This window comes from Vulpes lagopus, chromosome 12 (assembly GCF_018345385.1).
Source record: "Vulpes lagopus strain Blue_001 chromosome 12, ASM1834538v1, whole genome shotgun sequence".
Taxonomy (NCBI): domain Eukaryota; kingdom Metazoa; phylum Chordata; class Mammalia; order Carnivora; family Canidae; genus Vulpes; species Vulpes lagopus.
This window is the reverse complement of record NC_054835.1, coordinates 42,683,816-42,698,322: the sequence shown is the minus strand read 5'-3', so window position 1 is coordinate 42,698,322 and position 14,507 is coordinate 42,683,816. Positions and strand designations below refer to the sequence as shown.

At 50.1% G+C, this 14,507-nt stretch overlaps 1 protein-coding gene across 4 annotated transcripts in view; it reads right to left on the bottom strand.

Moving 5' to 3' along the window:
• Positions 1-4,231, bottom strand: part of HDAC5 (histone deacetylase 5) — a 36,493-nt gene extending 32,262 nt beyond the window's left edge. For all 4 annotated transcript variants that reach the window (XM_041725520.1, XM_041725518.1, XM_041725521.1 and 1 more), the window contains exon 1: positions 4,078-4,231. The gene's annotated coding sequence lies outside the window, so the exon portion shown is untranslated. The remainder of the gene's footprint in view (positions 1-4,077) is intronic.
• Positions 4,232-14,507: the final 10,276 nt, after the last annotated feature.

Genomic DNA, 14,507 nt, shown 5'->3' with positions numbered 1-14,507 from the left:
CAGGGATTCAGGCATAGCAGGGACACAGGAACACGAATACACAAACACACATATACATACACATACACACACACACACACAAGACCCTGAGTCTTCCTAGGCCTGCTGCCCCCTGCTTTCACCCACAGGTCTGGACTCTGTAGCTGGAGGAAGGTGCACTCAGATGGGGAATTAGAAGGAAGCAGAGTCAAGGGGCTGAACTGCTCCTGGCAGGCACAGGTGTGGGGCAAGGACAAAAGAAGCTGCGCAGAGCTCAGGCCAAGCTCAGGAATGTGGCAGGTGGGGCAGCTGGTGCCCTGGCAGGGCCCGCGTGGGCAGGCAGCTCAGCCCGTGCCCACCCCAGGGCTGGCGCCCAATCCTGCTCACACCCTTTCCCGTGGGCTGGGGAACACAGGTTCAGAAATTCCCACGATTCCCAGCAGCCAGAGTGGCCCAGCCCATCTCCTTAGTGAAAGGTGGCTCCACAGCAGGGCACTCAGAAGGGGCAGAGCTTCAATGGTACAAAAAACATTAAGATCAACTCGGAGCCCCCATCATCTTCACTCACTGGAGAGAAGAGGAAGGGAGGGGCTCCTAGAACTCCATTCGGCTCAGGACTCAATTAGGCCACACTCCTCCCCAGCTTGCCGGGTGCAGCAAGACCCCAGGGGCCCCTGTCCACCTGCAGAGGGTGTCTGCCAACACCTCTATCTAGCCTCCTGAGTGAACAGGGGCCTCCCTGGGAAACAAAGCAGAGTTCATTGTCTGATCAGGACTGACATGGATTATTTTCTGGGGTGAGGTATGAAGGGGAAAAAGGACAGGGGGATGGTTAAAAGCTGGTTATTTGCTCCATCCTCTGTTGCAAAAATTCCACTGTTGCCTATAGCGATAGGAGGGTCTCAGTGGGCAGTCAGGGGCCAAGAGCAGTGTCAAATCTCCGGGATGGCAGGGCACGGAATGAGGGAGACCAGGTGTCCCTCTCCCCCCAAGCTCATGGCCAGACCAGGGGAGATAAGGCAACCCCCACCCAGCCCATTCATGAGAAATAAAACTCTGGCATAGAGTGGGAGAAAGGCCGACAAGGAGGGAGACATGGAGCAACGTGATGCCCCCAAAGCCACAAGTTCACAAAACTACCCTGCAGCTTATCTGTCCCTCAAAAAATTCCCTTGGAATTCCTGGGGAGTCAGGTGTCCCTTTGAGGGCCTCTCAGGAACCTGGACTCCAGTACCACCAGGTAGCCTTCTCCCCAGTCCTGAGCACTGTGGCCTGGGGTACCCTCCCCAGGTCCCAGATGGTCAGGCAAGAGGTCTGAACCAAACCCTGTGAACCTGACATTGCCTGGAATCTGAGATCTGTTGCAAAGATCTCATCAGAAAGCTGCAAACCCATGCGTCCCATCCCAAGGCTCAAAAGACTTCTCATCTTGCCCCCTCCCGACTGTGACCATGGCAGATCACAGTGCCCGGACCCCCAAGAGCTTCTACCACCTTGTGCCTCCCCCAGGCTGGGGCGCCAGAAGCCTGGGGTTACCAGAGCCAGAAGGGGTAGCCGACTTGGGATGTCCAGGCCCCAAACTAAGGGGAGGGGGAGAGAACAGGAAAGGAAAAAAGGCACCAGGCTGACAAATTCATTTTTGCAATCGGCCCATTTCTGTTTGTCTGCTCAGACGCAGCTCCAGGCATCTGCACAAGCCAGATGGAGGAGGCTGCTATTTCTAGAAAAAAAAAGGGGGGGGGGATGAGAGGGGAGGGAGGGAGGAGGTGGAGGCAGAGGGCAGAAGACCGGGGTCTGTCTGCCCTAAAACCTCAGGCAGACCCATACCCCCTCCCCAGCACTACCAGACAGGGTCCCCATTCAAAAAAGGACTTGGGGGGGTGCCTGGGGTGAGGTGGGGTAGGGGAGAAGAAAGGCAGAGAAAGTTTAATTAGCCCAAGTCGACTACAATAGGCCCCCTCATGGGCCGCATCAGGTTTTCATTCATGAGCAAGCGACAGTGCTCCAAAAATGCCAAGAACCGCCCCCCCCAGCAGTCTCTCCCCCCCCCCACAGGAGCGCGTCCTCTAGCAGGCTGGCTGAGCCCGATGCTGTGTTCCAGACATCCCTCCTCAAAGGGATGTGAGTAGGAAGAATTCATTATTAAAGAGCAGCTGGTACTTCAGCACCGACTGCACACTCCCCCCCGCTCCGAGAGCCGATCCCCCTCCCCCTTTATGCAGAAACACAAACTACACCCCCCCATCCCCAGGCCCCATTTCTAAACACACAGCTAGGATGCCACCCCTAGGGAAGGGAAAGCAAACCTTTGTCTCTCCAGCTACTTGAAGTGGGTGGGGCATGTGATACCACTGCCCCGCACCCCCATTACTCAGTCGGGCTACTCCGGCTACTTGGGGAGGCTAGACCGGGAGGCTAGACCGGGAGGCTAGACCCGGAGGCTAGACAGGGGAGGAAGGGAAGGCTGGCACGCAGCTAACATGGCCTCCATCCTTGCCCTCAAGTAACTTGCACCCGGTGTCTGTATCTCAGGTCCCTGGTCCCCAGACAGGACAGAGTGGGGATACTGGGGGGCCACCCCTCTAACTTGGAAAGACCCCTACCAGATTTAACAGCAAGAGGAGACAGAGCAAGGAGATGATTCAATAGAGGCAGGGGGCAAACTAAGATCTCCCAAGCTTTGTGTTTAGGAGGGAGAGGGAAGGAGACTGGAATGAAGAAGCAGGCGGCCCCCAACATGGCTCACCCACCATCCACAGCCCAGCCCAGCCCAGCGCAGCAGCTCAACTTATCCCCCTTCATCTCAGGGACCCTGGAACTCAGGTGCCCGGAACTCAGACTGAGGACCCTCTCTGCCTTCGTCCTCTGAACCTGAAGGGGCCCAGGGCGAGACCCAGTCCCCGGCACCGGTCCTGCAGAGCAGTCTGGGTCAGGAGCCCCTCTGGCCAAGACCCCTGGATCTCCCAACCTCTGCCTCCTTTTGTTCCTCCGACCTGGCACCATCCTCCCCTCCCAGGTAAACCCAAGCATCGCCATCATCACCCCCAATCACCAAAACTAATCCCAGGTCCCAGAAGCACAGTGGTCACCATCAGAGTGGTGGGTCTCTTGAGCACCCCCTCAAAAGTAACTGCAGCTGCTACCCTTCCTCTCTGGGGACACACCTAGTTTCAGAAGGCCAACAGTGGGGGGATCAGGTGGTCACCTCTTCCCCCAAATGGGGCACCCCCACTTTCCTCTCTTCTCCCCCCTCCCCAACAACCAGCCTCCCCAATTAATTACTTATCACTCAGACAGCTCCTCATCTCCCCCCCACCCCCCAGGCCCCAGAGGAGGGTGGGGTAGGGAAGCAGCCTCCCTCAAGTTAAAAGGCACAAGCACTGTCCCTGCCTTTATGAGATACAGACCCAGAATTAAAAATGGGGGGCATCCACCCCAGACAGGAAGGAGGGGAGCCTTCATCTCTCCCTGGCTCCAGGGTGTCAGACAGAGAAGAGGGTGGGAACAAACGCAGTAACGCCTCACCGGGGAGGGGGTGAGAATAAATGGGGGAGAGAAGTAAGGTGGGCCCGGAGGCCCCCTCCTCACGCACGGAAGTCAAGGACACAAAATCGAGGATGCGTTCCTAGGTTTGGGTGGAAGCGCTGTGGGGTGGGCAGCGCCCCTCACCTCAGAGGACCAAGAAAGGAGTGTCCAGCGAAGAGGGGTCTGCATAGAATCCGGGTGCAGGGCTCGAATCGCTCTGCAACGCAACAAGCGCCGCCAGGGAAGGGGCACAGCGGGCAGCCTCCGCCGGTCCCCGGGCCGTTTGCGGGTGCGGGTCGCGGGCAGGCGGGCCCCTCCCTCACCTGCAGGGAACGCGCCCCTGCACGGGAGGGGCGTGGAGGGGCGCGCGCCATCACCCCGAGGCCCGGCTCCCCGGCTGGCGCGGCTCCCGGGGGGCGCCGGCTGGCACCGGGCGCCGGGAGGAAGGAAGGGGGGCGCGGAGCGCGGCGCGCGCGGGGAGCCCGCGGGCAGCGACGGCAGGAGGAGGGGGGCGCCGCCTGGCGTCGCGGGGCCCCGGGGGAGAGGGGGTCTGGGGTGGTGCGGCGCGCTCACCCCCTGCGGCTCGAGCTCCGGCTTCGCGGGCGGCGGCGGCAGCAGCGGCGGCGGCAGCAGCGGCAGCGCCTCCTCGACGGCTCCTCCATCTTTGCGGCGGCTCCTCCGGCTCCGCTCGCCGCCGCCACCAACAACAACATTCGGAGACGTCACTCCCGTCACGTGACCCGACCCAGAGCTAAAAATAGACCCAGACCCCCCCTCCCCTCCAGCTTCAGCCACCACCAACTCCTCCCCTCCCTCTCGGCCCTCCCCGCCGGGCGGGGCCAGCGGCGCCACCGTGACAGCTTCTTAAAGGGCCGGCACCCAGCAAAGGGTTGGGCTGGGGAGGGGGTGGCAGGCGAGGGATCAGGGCCCGGCCAGTGGCGGTGGAAGGAGCGTCCCGGGGGACCCGGTCTGGCTGCTGCGCCCCGGCCTTTGGGACGCTCCACTTTCCTCCCTGCGCTTCCTCGACTTCCTATTCAAACCGTGGATGGTGCAATCGTTGCCTGCTTAAGCTTCTCCCTAACACGTCCTCCTGCGGTGGGGGAGGGCAACTGGGGATGGACTCCTAGGGCCTGGGAGGGCCGCGGAGGCCCCATCTAGGGGGCTAGGCTGGGGGCGGATGACTGGGACGAGGTCCCGAACCCACCAGAAGCGACCGCACACGTTGCATCCTTGCCAGGGAAAGAAAAGACTGGGATAGGCCAGAGAGCATGGCTGTAACAGTTCAAGGCCTTCCAAAGGAAGACTTCCGGTTCCTGACTTTGATGCCATCCTCCTCTACAACTCCCCTTAGGACCCAATATGAAGCTATGTGATTGAACCTAGACAGTTTGTCAAAGACCCAGTCGTTTCACTAACAAAAATTTATTCTAAGGAAATAAGCATTGTGTTCAAAAATAAGTGTAGACGGAAAGAGATTGTTTATATTGATGTGAAAAGTTGGAAACAACCTAAATAGTCATCAGTAGGGAATTGGCAAATAAACGAGTGTACATTCACTTAGCAGAATACCATCCAGACATTAAAAATTATATATATCTATTTTGACCTGAAAGATGCTCATGGTTCGTTTTCTTGAAAATCGAGAATCAGGTATTACAGAATTGTTCCATTATTATAAACAACTACAAACTAGATCCATATGTCTGAATACATATGTATATTAAAAAGCCTAAAAAGATGTATACCAAAATACTTACCTTTTGCTCTCTTCATCTTTTTCTGCATATCTGAAATTTTGCAACAATCATGTATTACTTAATCAGAAAAAGTAAATGACATAAATAAATGTTTCCGTAATGAATGATAAAGGTCCTTTTTACAAAGTATCTCATGAATCAGTCCACTCTGGCCAATCCCTATCCCTACCACATGGTCTAAACCAAATCATCCCTTGCTTGAGACACTAGCTGCCGTAGTGACAGGTCCACTCCTGCTTCCATCCCAGCATCCTTCCAAAGCCAGAGTGACCCTTTTGGAACACAAATCTAATAGGCGGAGGGCTTAAAACCTTTCCAATTTTGTCACCGAGATCTGTATCTGGACCAGAAAAGTGGTTTCCCAACTTTAGGGTACTCACAAATTACCTTTTTCAGCAGAGATGGGGCCCACAAATATTCATTTTTAATAAGTACCCCAGGGAATTTTGCTGCAGCCCATCCTTCCTTCATACTTGGAAAAAAGGAAACAAACAATGTAGAAGCTTCTGTGTGATCTGGTCCCTGCCCACCTCACCTCTCTTCCTTTAGCTGGCTTTCTCTTATGTCCTTGAACTGTGTGTCCCTTGCTCCTAAGGGCCTTTGCACAGGCTGGTTTTGTTGTTGTTGTTGTTATTCTAGAATGCTCCCCTCCCCTTCTTCCCTTTACCTGGCTAACTCTTACTCATCCATAGAACTCAATTAAATATCACTTCCTGAAAGCGGCCTTCCTTGGTTCTTTAGCTAAATTAATTCCCCTTGTTATATATATTTTAACTGACCCTGATAATAACTTATAAATATGCACCTATTTATGGCATTATGGGTTCAGTGTCTGTGTATTCCTCTGAACTGCGAACTTCTTGAGTGCAGAAACCACACATCTCCTCCCAGCACAGTGCCTGGAACAATAATAGAAAGACTTCATGACTATTTGTTGAGTGAAATGAATGAGTATTAAAAGATTAAGTCGGGGTGCCTGGCTGGCTCAGTGGGTTGGGTGTCTCCCTTTGGCTCGGGTTGTGATCCCAGGGTCCTGGGAAGGAGCTCTGCATTGGGCTTCCTGCTCCACAAGGAGCCTGCTTCTCCCTCTTCCTCCTCCCCCTGCTCATTCTCTGTCTCAGTCTCTCTCTCAAATAAATAAATAAAATCTTTTTGTTTTTTTAAAGATTAACTCAAAGTGAGTACTTTCTGACTAAACAATGGACTCTAAGCAGAAAGACCACCCCCACAGAGTCATCCCAAATCACTTTAAAACAGAGATCCTCTTGCCTTCACCCCATAATGATGGCACCACCCATTTGCTTTTACTCTTGGTCAGCCTTATGTTGTACCTAGGGCAGTTGGGTTGGGATTTTGCTTTCTCGGTGCTTATGTTTTGCCTCCCCAAACAGCATATGAGCCACTTGAGAAAAGAGATAAGATCACATTTCCTTTTGCCTTTCCAGCACCTAGCACATCACCTTGCACGTAGCAGGTACTCAGACAAGATCCTACAGACTCTGGAATTTCTTCTCTCAAGATCGCAGAACCTGGGGAAAGAATCTCCCACAATGGGATGATAGATGCCAATCACTGTCATGGAGAACCTTGGCTAGGCACTTCCCATTCCACAGATGAGGAGACTGAGGCTCAGAGAAGCTAAATAACTTGCCCAAACTCACTGGGATTCAAACTCAGGTCTCTCTGTCTCCCAAACACAAGGGACAGGGCCTGAAGGGGCTGGGCTCCCAGTCCTCTAGCCCTGTCCTTCAGAGGTCCTGAGATTATTACCTCAGTCCCCCAGGGGCCAAATGCCCCAGAAGTTATAAGAATTCACCATGTGGGGGGACACTTGGGTGGTTCAGTGGTTGGGCATCTGCCTTTGGCTCAGGGTGTGATTCTGGATTCTGGGGATCGAGTCACACATCGAGCTTATTGCATAGAGCCTGCTTCTTCCCCCTCTGCCTATGTCTCTGCCTCTCCTCCTGTGTCTCTCATGAATAAATAAATAAAATCTTAAAAAAAAAAAAAAAGAATTCACCATATGGGGCCTGATGAGCCTTCAGATTTCCCTTTCTCAGGTAAGTGGGGGTTAAACAATCATTCACTCCCTCTACATATGTTTTCAAGTACCTGTGGTAGGTATTGGGGATACAGAAATGAATTGCCTTTAAGGAACTCAGAGTTCCTCACAGAGTAAAATTGTCTTTTGTTTTGAGTTATAGGCCCTTGCTAGGACCATTCACCATGGAAACAAGGGTCATGGGGCTGTCTTGTTAAACACTGCCTCAGTTTCCCAATGTAGAGTAAACCTGCAGATAGAAGCTAGTAGCTGATTAGGTAACTTCTGCCCCAGGATCCAATAGTGAATTTGGCCTCTTGATGGAAGGAAATTAATTTTGGAGGAGAGCTGGCATTGAACAGCTTGATAAGTTGTCAGCACTACTGGACTTTAAGAAGAATGTATCAGGGGAGAAGACTAAGGACGCTGAGCAACATTGCTAGGGGCTCTGGGAGTTGCAAGCGCTATATGGCCAGTACCTGGCACAAGAGAGAGAAGGAGCTTCCTCTGTGCTCAGTGGACACTGCTGAACTGATGGCACCTGTCGCTGCCACACCCCCTCTAGCTCGCTCAGGCCTAGGCCCACTAAAGTTAGTATTGCCTGGGGATGTCTGGCTGGCTCAGTGGGTAAAGCATGTGACTTGTGATCTCGGGGTTGTGAGTTCAAGCCCCACCCTGGGTGTAGGGATTGCTTAAAAATAAAGCCTTTTAAAAAATTAAAAATTAAAAAAATAAAATTAGCACTGCCTGCCAAACAGACAACGCACCCAGTTCAAATGTGCCCTCTCTTACACACTCTGACCCAGAATTTCTTATACAGCAGAAATCCTCAGATCCATGGACAGGATTCCAGAGGCTCTGGCCAGAGTGGTGGAGCCTATAGTTCCAACCTCTGGTGGAGCAACCCTTACGTGGTCCTGCTGGCCTCCAAAGAGTGCCTGGGGGTGAAAATAGTCCAGTTATGCCTAAATATAGCCTCAGGCAGAAAAGACTATGGAAGAAGGAAAAACTGAGCTGATAAGCCCAAGCAATAAGCATTTACTACATATTTATCAAAGGAAATATGCATTCTTTAAGTCTTTTATCAATTACCAAGGGTGATTTGTACACATGGTATCTTGTTTCTGTTTTATCCAGCAAGACCTTACTGAGCATGTTGAAATGTTATGAGGTCAACACAACACAAGGTACTGTGGAGACTGCAAATAAAAGAGAAGAAGAAGAAGAAGAAGAAGAAGAAGAAGAAGAAGAAGAAGAAGGAGGAGGAGGAGGAGGAGGAGGAGGAGGAGGAGGAGGAGGAGGAGGAGGAGGGGGAGGAGGAGGAGGAGGAGGAGGGGGAGGAGGAGGAGGAGGGACAAAAATAAACAGGATAGGAAGTGGGACAACCTGGGTTCTAGGATCAGCTTTATCCTGCTATGTTGTTGGATGAGTCATTGAGTCATTTTCCCTCTGGACCTTGGTGTCCTTATCTGAGAAACAAGGCTTGGACTTCTGTTCTCTGAGGTCTCTTTCAGTTCTGACATTCTGTGAATTCCAAATTAGATGTGATGGCAGATGTGACCACATCCAGCATAGTGCTGGACTTCAAAGTTTGGGCTGGACCTTCATTCCTTGAGATGCTTTAAGGTCCAGTCCTGCCCTTGGGCTGTTTACAATATGTTCCAAGAGCCAGAAGAGGGTTTATTTCAGGGCAAACAATTCCTATGCCCAGAGGCACAAAGCAAAGGCCGTCACTGAGGGCTGAGATACTCAGAGTATAATGAAAACTGCCCCCAGGATGCCTGAGTTGGGCTCAGGTTGCCCTGTGTGACCCTGAATAAGTCCTTTCCTCTCTCTGGGCCTCTGTTTCTTTACCTGTAGGATTAGAAGGTTGGACTGGATTTTCTTCCTTCTAGCTAGAGACACTTCTGGGTGGTCCAACAAGGTAAAGTTGTGAAGGAAGGGTGGAAAAGGGGTTCCTCCTTGCTTCCCTTCCTCCCTTCTCTCTAGAGTCCTCTTTGGGCTTAGGGCTAAAGGGAGCTGGTCTCAGGTCAGCATCCAACAAGAATCATCTTGACTGAGATGTTTGGGGGAAGAGTGACAGATAGGTATTTAGCAAGCTACCATTCTTCTACTGGTATCCTCATCTGTAAAATGGTATGTTTGGATGGATAACTTTTTTTTTTTTAGATTTATTGATTTTATTAAAGAGAGAGAGCTTGAGTAGGAGGTGCAGAAGGAGGGGGAGCGAGGGAATCCCAAGCAGACTCTTTGCAGAGCCCGACACAGGGCTTAATCCCATGACCCCGAGATCATGACCTAAGCCGAAACCAAGAATCAGACACCCAACCAACTGCGCCACCCAGGCACCCCTGGATGGATAACTTCTGAGGTTTTTTTTCTAGCTCTGCAAGCCAACAATTCTACAGTTGTAGCTCAAAAAACCAAAACCAAAACCAAGAAGGCCTGGCTGGAGGCGAGGGCCTCAGTCATCCACTTGAGTGTTACCTGCCCTCCAACACCTCTGTCCCTTCCTAGGCTTCCCAGTTCCTGCCTTCCAGGATCAGAGATTGGGAACACATCCCTGTCTCTACACTCAGCAATGATCAATCCTTGGGAAAACCAGAATCATGGCTCATAGAATAAGTTATGAATTAATTTAAAAACAGACTGTTCTAGGTACAGCTACCATCATTTGTCATAGCGCATTTAAAAAGATACATACGCACATACACACAAATACATATTTACAGAGAAAGCGCAGAGAAAAGCTGCCAGTTTTCTGATCTGTAGTTCCCAGGTCCCACAACCACCAAGAGCGTCTCATAGCAGCAAGGTACCTGCTAAAGGGCAGCAGGTGACCAGAAGGCCTAGGACAGAGGACAATGCTTCTTAGCCTAAATCTCCCCCAGGAGCCTGGAGTGTTTCATATAGAACCTTCTTACTGCGCTAGCAGAAAGAAGAGCAGGAGGTCTAGGGGGATGACTGAAAAGGAAGCTTATCCTCTCCCCTGCGTCCCTGCTAGGACCTGGAAATGAGGCCCAGGATTTCCTGGACTGTACAGGGTTCCTCCCTGCCTGCTCAAGAGTCAAGGCCACATGAACACAAGAGCACAAGTGACAGCTGTGGCTGGTCACGTCCCACATGTCTGCAGGTTCCTCCAGTGTCTTCTCTGGGCAGAGCATGCCTACAGGGAGGGAACAGAGGATGCAAGATGTAAGTGTGCCTGCCCACTCAGAATTTATGATCCTTTGGGGATGCCTGGGTGGCTCAGTGGTTGAGCAACTGCCTTCGGCTAAGGGCATGATCCTGGAGTCCCAGGATTGAGGCCCACATCAGGCTCCCTGCATGGAGCCTCCTTCTGCCTATGTCTCTGCCTCTCTCTCTCTCTGTGTCTCTCGTGAATAAATAAATAAAATCTTTAAAAAAAAAAAAAGAATTTATGATCCTTTGGAAAAAAACAGAGCCCCCCCAAAGCAAGATGAGGCAGTGGAGAAGGAGGGAGCCTGGGCCTATAGAAGCTCAGGCAAATCATTTGCCCTCTCTGAGCTTCAGTTTCCCCTCTATGATTAGAGGATTGAATCCTCTAATTCAGGAAGGCCCTCTTGGCCCTGAAGTCATGAAACAATAGAGAACAAGACATAGTGGACTTACCTGCAACATGGAAGGACATGGACTGTAGCCACTCAAAAACTGGCCTAATTGCCCCCCCTCCAGCAAGTAGTTCTTCAGGTGACATACATTTTGCCCCCCTTTCTTTGTACATTTATGGAGCGATGTCCTTTTGAAAGGCCTTGTCTTGGGATCCCTGGGTGGCGCAGCGGTTTGGCGCCTGCCTTTGGCCCAGGGCGTGATCCTGGAGACCCAGGATCGAATCCCACATCAGGCTCCCGGTGCATGGAGCCTGCTTCTCCCTCTGCCTATGTCTCTGCCTCCCTCTCTTTCTCTCTCTGTGACTATCATAAATAAATAAAAATTAAAAAAAAAAATGAAAGGCCTTGTCTTGTATATCATTGTTCTTGAATACAACTCTAAAATAACTCTTCAAGGTAGATATTATGCACTTCATCTTCTATGTAAGGAGAAGCCCTGGGACATTAAGTAATCAGTAAGTGGCAGGGCCAGGTCACAATCCAGACTCTCTGGATATAACACCAGGTGAGGTCTCCCCAGCTTTGTGGGAGTCTTCAACAAATAGGCAGAGACAGCTATGTCCTCTTTCTCCAGGGAACTCCTTGAGGACCAGGACCTCCAGAGGAAGTCCTTGATTCATGTGTCTAGAAGGCATTTTCCAACACTTTTAAGCAGCAGGGTCTTTGGCACATCAGTCCTAGTCAGTAGACAGCAGCAGACAACAGACTTCACCAGTACCATTTCATTTCATCCTCTAGCCCACGAGATGGGCATTATTACTATTATCTCACTTTTAAGATGAGATTTGAGTGACTTAAACCTACCAAAACCCACAAACCCAGTAATTAAGATACCTTCCTGGCCCAGACATCAGGAGCAGGCCCCGTCACTATATTTAGCAACATCAGCACCTGGGGAGAGCCAGCATCAGGGCTCCTATGACAAGCTATGAATTTGTTTAAAAACAAAGATTACTCTAGGTGCAGCATAGCCCAGGTGAGCAGGGCTCAGAGCCTGCTTGGTTTAACCACTGGATTCTACTGTCAATGAAAGGGTAAAGACCCAATCAGGACCGAAGCTCTGCCATTTACTAGCCTCGAACTTAAATATTTAAACTCTTCAAATCAATTTTCTTATCCCTAAAAATGGACAACATCCTCCTCACTGAATAGCTGGGGCATGACATGGGCACTTGGGTGAAACGCTAGCTTGGGGGTCAGCAGAGGGTATATCCCTCCCCTCCAGCTTCTGTATTACCACTCCAGAGTTCTGGGGTGGTTGAGGTGCTACTGGCCACTCCCACTCCTAGAGCAAGGTACTCACCTTCCACACCTGAAATGACTCCTGTCCCCACCTGCTCTCACCTTGCTCTTTCCAGCTCTTTGAGTTCCCCATCCTACTCTCCCAGGCTTTGTACAATTGCCTTGGGGATGGGTGGAGATCCAAGCCCAGATGTCCAACCCACCCCCCCCTTCTCTGCTCCAAGAATCCTGCAGGACCAGGGACTCCAGGCTGGGGTAGCCAGATTTAGCATATAAAAAGTATGCCCAGTGAAATCTGAATTTCAGATAACCAAGGAATACTTTTGTAGACTTATATTAAGAGTTCATGACTTTAAAAAATTTATTTATTTTTATACTTATATTAAAAGATTATTCCTTTTTTTTTTAATTTTTTTTTAATTTTTTATTTATTTATGATAGTCACAGAGAGAGAGAGAGGCAGAGACACAGGCGGAGGGAGAAGCAGGCTCCATGCACCGGGAGCCTGATGTGGGATTCGATCCGGGTCTCCAGGATCGTGCCCTGGGCCAAAGGCAGGCGCCAAACCGCTGCGCCACCCAGGGATCCCTAAAAGATTATTCCTTATCTGAAATTCAAATTTAAGTGGGTGTCCTGTATTTTATCTGGCATCCATACCCCAGACCGCTCCTTGGAAGACTGGCCTTAATGGTAGACAGCCCGGCAAATGGCTTTTATTAAGAGAGTTTTTAAACAATTTTAAGTATAATTTACATAACATAAAATTTGCCCATTTTAAGTGTACAAGTCAATGTTTTTTAGTGAATTTACCAAGTTGTACAACCATCACAAAATCCCGTCTTCAGGAGCACCTGGGTGACTCACTGGTTGAGCATCTGCCTTTGGCTCAGGTTGTGATCCTGGGGTCCTGGGATTGAGTCCCACATCGGGGTCCCTGCAGGAAATCTGCCTCTCCCTCTGTCTATGTCTCTTTTAATAAATAAATAAATAATAGATAAATAAAATCTTTTAAAAAATCCAGTTTTCAAATATTTTCATCACCCCAATAAATGCCCACTTATAGTTAATTCCCATTACTGCCCCCACACGTTGCTTTTTTTAAAAGCTTTAATAAATAATTGTTTCTTCTGCTGTAAAAAGTCATACACTCTTAATGAAGAAATTCTGGGGGGAAAGACAAAGAAGAAAATAAAATTACTCCTAAGTCCACAGTCTCATGGAGAACATTGTTATAACTGGATACTTTTCTAATCTCTCCATGCTCATATTTTTTCAAAAAAAGTGGTATCACACTGTACACAATATCTTACAATCTAATTTTTTCTGTAATACATCATGAAATTGTTCCCATGCCATCAAATCTTCTTCCACATCATTTTCAGTGGTTACATAATATTCTGTGTTGTTTTACCACTTTCTTTATTCAATCCCCTTTTGATGGACATTTAAGTTGTGTCCAATTTTTCATCATTTTTTAAAGATTTTATTTATTTATTTATTTATTTATTTATTTATTTATTTATTTATTTATTTGACAGAAAGAGAGAGAACACAAGCAGGGGGAGTAGCAGAAGGAGAAGCAGGCTCCCCTCAGAACAGAGCGCCTGGCTCGGGGCTCAATCCCAGGACCCTGGGATCACAACCTCAGCCGAAGGCAGACGCTTAATGGACTGAGACACCCAGGTGCCCCTTTTCATCATTTTAAATAATGCTGTGATGCATGTTCTTATAGCTGTATCTTTGTACACATCAATTATTTTTCTTAAGATAAATTCTTAGAAGTGGAATTGTTTTGTCAAGGGTCTATATGTTTGTAAAGCTTTCAATAATATTTTCTGGCCCAGTAAGGGACACAACCATGGGACCAGTTGTCCATGGGACCAGAAGCCTCAGGTAAGGCTCAGTCCAAGAAAAGAATGCTGACTGACGGGAGGCATGGTGTATAGGTGGTGGAGGGGAACAGGTGGGGTGAGTGCCAAGGAGAGAAGCCACTAGGCTTCGAAGATTGCCTGGTTCTGGGGAGACATTATCTGGGACTTCCCTGGAAACCAGAGGAATACTCTTGTCCCCTCCTGGTCCCCTCCTGACCACCAGCCACAGGTGCTCTAGGCAGCACGCTTCAGGCCCTCTTTCCCTGCCACCCCCTGCTCCTCTTGATGCTCCTCCAAACAAGCTGGATGACAGCTCTCCAAGATCCAGCCAGCTGCAGCCTGCCCTGAGCCCTAGCCAACCCCACAGCCTTGAGTGGGTCAGCCTGGCTTCCAAAGGCAGACCCTGGCACCTCACCAGGGGTCCAGCTTCTCTGCCCAGTCTCCCCCGTCCCCCCCACTT